Raw genomic sequence first — 6,677 nt, 5'->3', positions numbered from 1 at the left:
TATTAAATTTATTTAATTATGCTACGGTTTCTTTAAAATGACACCAAAAAAAATACATTCATCAAAACTTAATACATTTTCTATCAAAGGACACTACCAAGAAAATAAAAAGACAATCTACAGAATGAGTGAAAATATTTGAGATTCATATTTTGGTAAAGGGTCCATCCAAAATAAAGAACATTCGTAATGTAACAACAAAAGAACAATCATCTGATTATTTTTTCAATTGCCATTGGACTTAAATCAACATTTCTCCAAAGAAAATATTCAACTGCCAATAAACACATGAAGAAAGCTTCATCATCAGGGATATATTAATTAAAATCTCAAGGAAGATAGTGATAGTATGGCTGTAACATGGGAAATGGAGAGCAAGTATTGACAAGTATGTGAAAAAATTAGAACACCTGTACATTGCTAGTGCAGATGTCAAATGGTGCAGCGTCTATAGAAAAGTTTGGTGGTTCCTCAAAACAGTTAAATAGTTCTCGTTGAACCACACAATTCTTTTCATATGGCTATTCCTAAAGGAACTGAGTACAGATATTAAAACAAATATTCATGTACAAATTTTCATAGGTGCATTATCCATAATAGCTAAAAGGTAGACAATGCACCTTATGAATAGACTAAAAATGGAACACTAAGGCTATTATTCAGTGGGAGAGCTCTTGCTAGCATGTTCAAGGACTTCAGTTCAATACTCTTATTTTTAAAAATGTAATAGAGCCACACAATGATATATTATTTGGTAATGAAAAGGACCGAAATAATAATAGACACAATCATGTGGATAAACCTTGAAATTATATTAAGTAAAAAAGAACCCAGAGATCAAAGTTCACACATTCTACCCCTCAATTTATACGAAATATCCAGAAATGCTTTTATTCAAACAGAAAATGTATCACTTGGTAATGGTTGCTGATAGCTTGAAGAAGGAATATGGAGTGACTAATGGATTTCAGATTTCTTGGAGAGATAAAATGTTTCGAAACTAGACAGAACTGAAGTTGGTACAATACTGTGAATAAACTAAATGCCACTGACTTGTACAGTTTGCAAAGGGTTGATTTTATATTATGTGAGCCACCTCAAATTCAGAAAGGGAAAAGAAAGGAAATTAGCACTTCCTGAGCTACCGCTATAAGTTAGGTTCTCTGCTAAGCTCATTTATAGGCCAATTAAATTCACTAAATAACTTTGTGATTCATTATCCCAGTTTTAGACTTAAGCAAACCAATGTTCATGTAATGTAGTTTTAATAACTAGTAAAACGTGGATTTGGAAATCAAACCCATGTCTGCATGACTTCAAAACCTACTCCCTCTATTGATAAGCCACTTTCCAGGAAACTGCCATAGCTAGCCCCTTGCTGTCTTGCCCACAAAGACTTAAGTCATTATGAATAAAGCACAGCTCATTAACCACTCAGTACAACATATCCTCCAGAGAAAACTACTCAAATTTTTTGTACCAAATCCTCACTGAAATGACACTAAAAACAAAATGTTGCTTCTTCCCATCTAGCTTCCCCAGATTTTAAAAGATCTGCCTGAAGCGGCAATGATTTCAGAAAGCCTTCATACTAAGGACTTATCAACTTTTGTATCATTCATCCTTGAACTCTCTTTTCTAAAGGGATAGAGACTCTTTTCCCACAATTGAAAGAAAAAAATAATAAATGGGCTAAGAGCAAGATATTCCTGGGAGAGAGAACACATTGGAATCATTATTAGGAAAGATAATATCATTCCATGAGGGCAGTTTTTATAAAATATTTTATTTTTATTCATTTCTTTAGAAAGACAGCGTGCGAGAGAGAATGGGTGCACTAGGGCCTCCAGCTACTACAAAGGGATTCCAGACATATGCACCCCCTTGTGCATCTGGCTAATGTGGATCCTGGAGAATCGAACCTGGGTTCTTTGGCTTTGCAGGCAAATGTCTTCACCACTAAGCCCTCCCTCCAGCCCAGATTTTTAATAAGCTATGAAGGGAGCAGGCAGAGTGAGGATTACACTTCCATTCCTACATTTATTCAGAAGTTAGTAATAGTACAGCAAGAATTTAGTAGTCTGCCTTGTCTCTGTCACTCTCATCTAACCTCAAGAAAGTTCCTACTCAGTGATACAATGATCTTTAATGTTCTGCGATTCCATAATTCCAAATTTTCCCAGGGCAAATTCCATTTGCATATGGTGAACATAGCAAAGTCCTTGGTTCATCCACGAACTGTGTTTCTGTTTACACTTCTTTTGTTAGGATTCGTCACTATTTAATTGAAGACCCAATGACTTGATTACAGGGCTCTACTTGTAAGAGTATGAATCTACCCTTGAAAAGTAAAATACATTTTCAATTACAATCATTCATGTCTCCAATTCAAGGAAAACTTTTACTTAAATAATTAGCCTTGGCAGGAGGATCATATCTTATGAATGTGCAAAGATTGAATATGGTAATTGTTCCCAATGATGGTGGTTACAACTGACATGTTTCTATATATTTTCATGGTGTTGGGCTAAGTGTTATCCAAACCAATGAAACTGATGTAGTCCTAGCATCCCAAAACATTGGATCCTGAGGCAGGAGCTAACTGGACTGATTTAAGCAGACATTCCACACTTTCTCCTTCATTTCCTGTTGCTGACTTTCTCATCAGGATCCTACCACTCATGCTAGTGTTGTTTGATTTCCTGGGGCAGAGATAGTGCTGAGTGTTAAAGCACATGATCACACCAAGACATTTTTTCAACACTCCGCAGTATTTTAAGAATCGCCACTTCTTACACTCTGCTTCATTTCCTTTGCCTTTGCCATTGTTGAGTACTTCTCTAACAGGCAGGTGGTTTGGAACTGCTTCCTTGAAAACAAACATCTCCTTTAAAGCACTCAATTTATTACAGCCTTTATGATGTGCTGGTCATTGACACACTGTGCACATTGTTAAGGTACACATGTCAGGTATAGAGAAGTTACAGGAAATCTGGTATAGGGTTATGTTAATTAGCAAGGCAAAGAGCTATCTCTCTAAAGCAGAATTTTAGTGGGAAAAAATGTTGCTGTTTGGGGACAAATAGGAAATAGAAAAGAAAACCAGATTGGATTCAAGACTGAAATTGGTTATCTATGAAAATTAGCAACCCTTTTTGTTTAGGGAAATGAAGACCATTAGTTTCTGGGTATATGAAGGGCTGAAACGATTCCTTATAGATTTTTTAAAATTTTTTTGGTTTATTTTTTAAATATTTTTTGTTCATTATTTATTTATTTATTTGAGAGTGACAGACACATAGAGAAAGACAGATAGAGGGAGAGAGAGAGAATGGGCGAGCCAGGGCTTCCAGCCACTGCAAACGACCTCCAGACTCGTGCGCCCCCTTGTGCATCTGGCTAACGTGGGACCTGGGGAACTGAGCCTCGCACCAGGGTCCTTAGGCTTCACAGGCAAGCGCTTAACCGCTAAGCCATCTCTCCAGCCCTATTTTTATTTATTTATTTGAGAGCAACAGACAGAGAAAGAGGCAGAGCGCCAGAGAGAGAATGGGCACGCCAGGGCTTCCAGCCACTGCAGACGAATTTCAGATGTGTGTACCCCCTTGGACATCTGGCTAACGTGGATCCTGGGGAATCAAGCTTTGAACCGGGGTCCTTAAGCTTCACAGGCAAGCGCTTAACTGCTAAGCCATCTCTCCAGCCCAGATTTTTTTTTTTTTTTACTATAATCAATATCCTAGTCACAACTTGTATTTGGCAATATGTAGATGTTAATGTGGTGGTAACAATGAATTCTGCCACTTGTCAAAACATTAACTTACAGATTTCTCTGTATTCTGTTTTCTCACAGAAAGCCACATTTTCAGAACCATATGATATAATGTCTGGACATACCACATGGCTAATGCTGAGGTAAAATATGATCTTTAAAATGTGACACTAGGGCTTGGAGAGATGGCTTAGCTGTTAAGCGCTTGCCTGTGAAGCCTAAGGACCCCAGTTCGAGGCTCGGTTCCCCAGGACCCACGTTAGCCAGATGGACAAGGGGGCGCACACGTCTGGAGTTAGTTTGCAGTGGCTGGAGGCCCTGGCACGCCCATTCTATCCCTCCCCCCTCCCTCCCTCTCTCTCTTTCTCTCTCCGTCTCTCTCTCTCTCTCTCTGCCTCTTTCTCTCACTGTCTGTCACTCTCAAATAAATAAATAAAAATACCAAAAAAATCTGACACTACCTTAAATGAAAATAGTTGTCTATGTGAAGGTGATGCTGCCTTTAAAGGAACTTTTAATTACATCGAGACCTTATTGTTTGTCACAAAGGGTGTCAGGTTGCAACTGGAAGTGTGTAGCTAATGCACAAGGTTGCTGCTAAATACATAAAAATGCCCAACACAGCCCCACAACAAGGAATCATCGGACCCAAAAATATCAGTAGTGATGAGACCAAATGCACTTGTTTAATAAAAGATGGGAAACTCACTCTGTGTTCCTCATATTCATCTCTCTTTGTCTAGGATACTACAGTAAATTCCGATCTACCTATGCCATTCACTTCATTAGCCAAATTTGTAAGTATGGAGGGCACCTGAATTGTTAAATCTAAGCTGTATTTTGACAGTTACATCTGCTATGGTATTTTCACAGAATATAGGCAAATGTGGGCTCAAATTATTCAGACACTTGCTTCCATTTTGGTTTTCTAATATCTTATTTTTATTTATTTGAGAGAGAGATAATGGGTGCAGCAGAGCCTCCAGCCACTACAAATGAACCCCTGTTTGCATGTGCCAGTTTGTGCATGTGGCTTTATGTGGGTACTGGGGAATCAAACCTGGGTCCTTAGGCTTTACAGGCAAGTGCCTTAACTGCTGAGCCATCTCTCCAGTCCCCATTTTGGTTGTGAACCTTCTTTGTATACATACCCTTTTGTAGGAAACTACCCTGGTAGAGTTCAGACAGGAGCACAGTCTTAGCTACAAGTGGAAAAGTGAATTATCATCACATCTACAGGAAGGTGAGCCCCACAGTACCAAAACTGAAAAGCAACCTAGGCACACTTGGGCCCCAGTCTAAATCAGATATTTATCCTAAAAGATCCCTTAATAGCTTTTCCTAGATTATATGTAGTATGATGCTTTGAACTTTTAAAAAGTTTTCCTTTGTGTGTCATTGATCTGCAGAGGTTAGAGAATGGTGCAAGAGCAGGGTGGCACACGTTCAGATCAAAGAATTTTGGTCTTATCCACAATCCACTGAGAACACACCCATATTAATAAGTATACATAGTTCTTATGTATTAAAGACAAATGGGGATGGAAAGGTAGCTCAATTGGTACAGTGTTTGGCTAGCATGCATAGAGCCCTAGCTACAAACTCCAGCACACAGACACACACACACACACACACACACACACACACACACACCCTGGTGGCACATGTTCTTGTAATCCCAGTAGTCTGGAGACAGAGAAAAGGAGGATCAGAAGTTCAAACTCATCCTCTGCTATACATAGTGAGTTTGTGTAAGGCTAGCCTAGGCTACACAAAAATAAACAAAAAGACAAACTCACAAGAACAGAGTTTTCCTTCTCCCAAAACACTACTACTAGTTGCATCCTGGGCTTGGGGTAGATTGTCCTGGAAAATCAAGACGCCCCCAAAGTCTTGTTCACAGCCAGCATATACTACTTCCCCCTCATATCAAACACAGATCTTTCTTGTGTGGGAGGCTGTATGTAAGATTTTGTTGGAGCACAGTAAAACTGTCTTTGATTTAAATCTGAGAAAAGCAGAAGGTTCTCAGAATCAGGTGATCTTTTTAAAGTACCCCCAGGGCAGAATTTAGAAACTTTATGAAATGTTTACATAGTATGGAGGGGGACATTCTTCCTTCACCCCTGCCCTTCCTCTCCTCTAGATTTTTAATTCCCCAAGATAATACTTTTCATGAATGCCTTCCTTCCATCCAAAGGCTTAGTATTCCATAATGTTGCACCACCTTAGATCTGGAGGATCAAATAATAACAGGAAAGTCTGTCATGTCTTGCTTGGTGCCCCTCTGGTTGGCCCAGAATGAAAGTTGGTAAGAATCCTACCAAATCTAACCAATGCCAGCTTCGGAGAAACAGCAATGGAAACAGCTATTTAGGCAGGGGAGACAGTTCTGGCTTTTTCTGAAGCTCTACTCGGGCTCGCAGTGTGTGCTCTAGGCAACTGCTGGAAGTACAGCTGGGCTCTCTTAGAGCTCGGAATCCTTCTGAGAATTGGTAGGGGGAAAGAGTGAGGGAAGCGTGGGGTACCAGTCTGACATCCAGAAGAGCAGATTCTGGCATTCCTTTTTGTTTGTTTGTTTTGTTTTGTTTTGTTTTTTTTCAGAGAGCTAGTAAGAAAGACAAAGCCGAGATTTGGGGCTGTGTGCTGGGGCCAGGAGATGCTGCCAGCTAGCGGACCTAAGCGCCTGCAGGCTGCAGGTACAACTCTGGTTTATGCTGGGGGTGGGGCCCTTCAGCGGGTTCCGGAGGGTTCCAGAGGGTCAGCCTCCTGCTAGCTGCGGAAGTGGTTAAAAGGTGACTGGAGGGGGAGCGGAAAGGTGCGTCAAGTGACATGAAGGTGCAAAGATCAGTCTCCCAAGTGTCCAGTGACACCACCCTTTTCCATACTGCCCCTTCCAAACACA

The sequence above is a fragment of the Jaculus jaculus genome, chromosome X (assembly GCF_020740685.1).
Source record: "Jaculus jaculus isolate mJacJac1 chromosome X, mJacJac1.mat.Y.cur, whole genome shotgun sequence".
Classification (NCBI taxonomy): Eukaryota; Metazoa; Chordata; class Mammalia; order Rodentia; family Dipodidae; genus Jaculus; species Jaculus jaculus.
Note: the sequence above shows the minus strand (reverse complement) of the source record.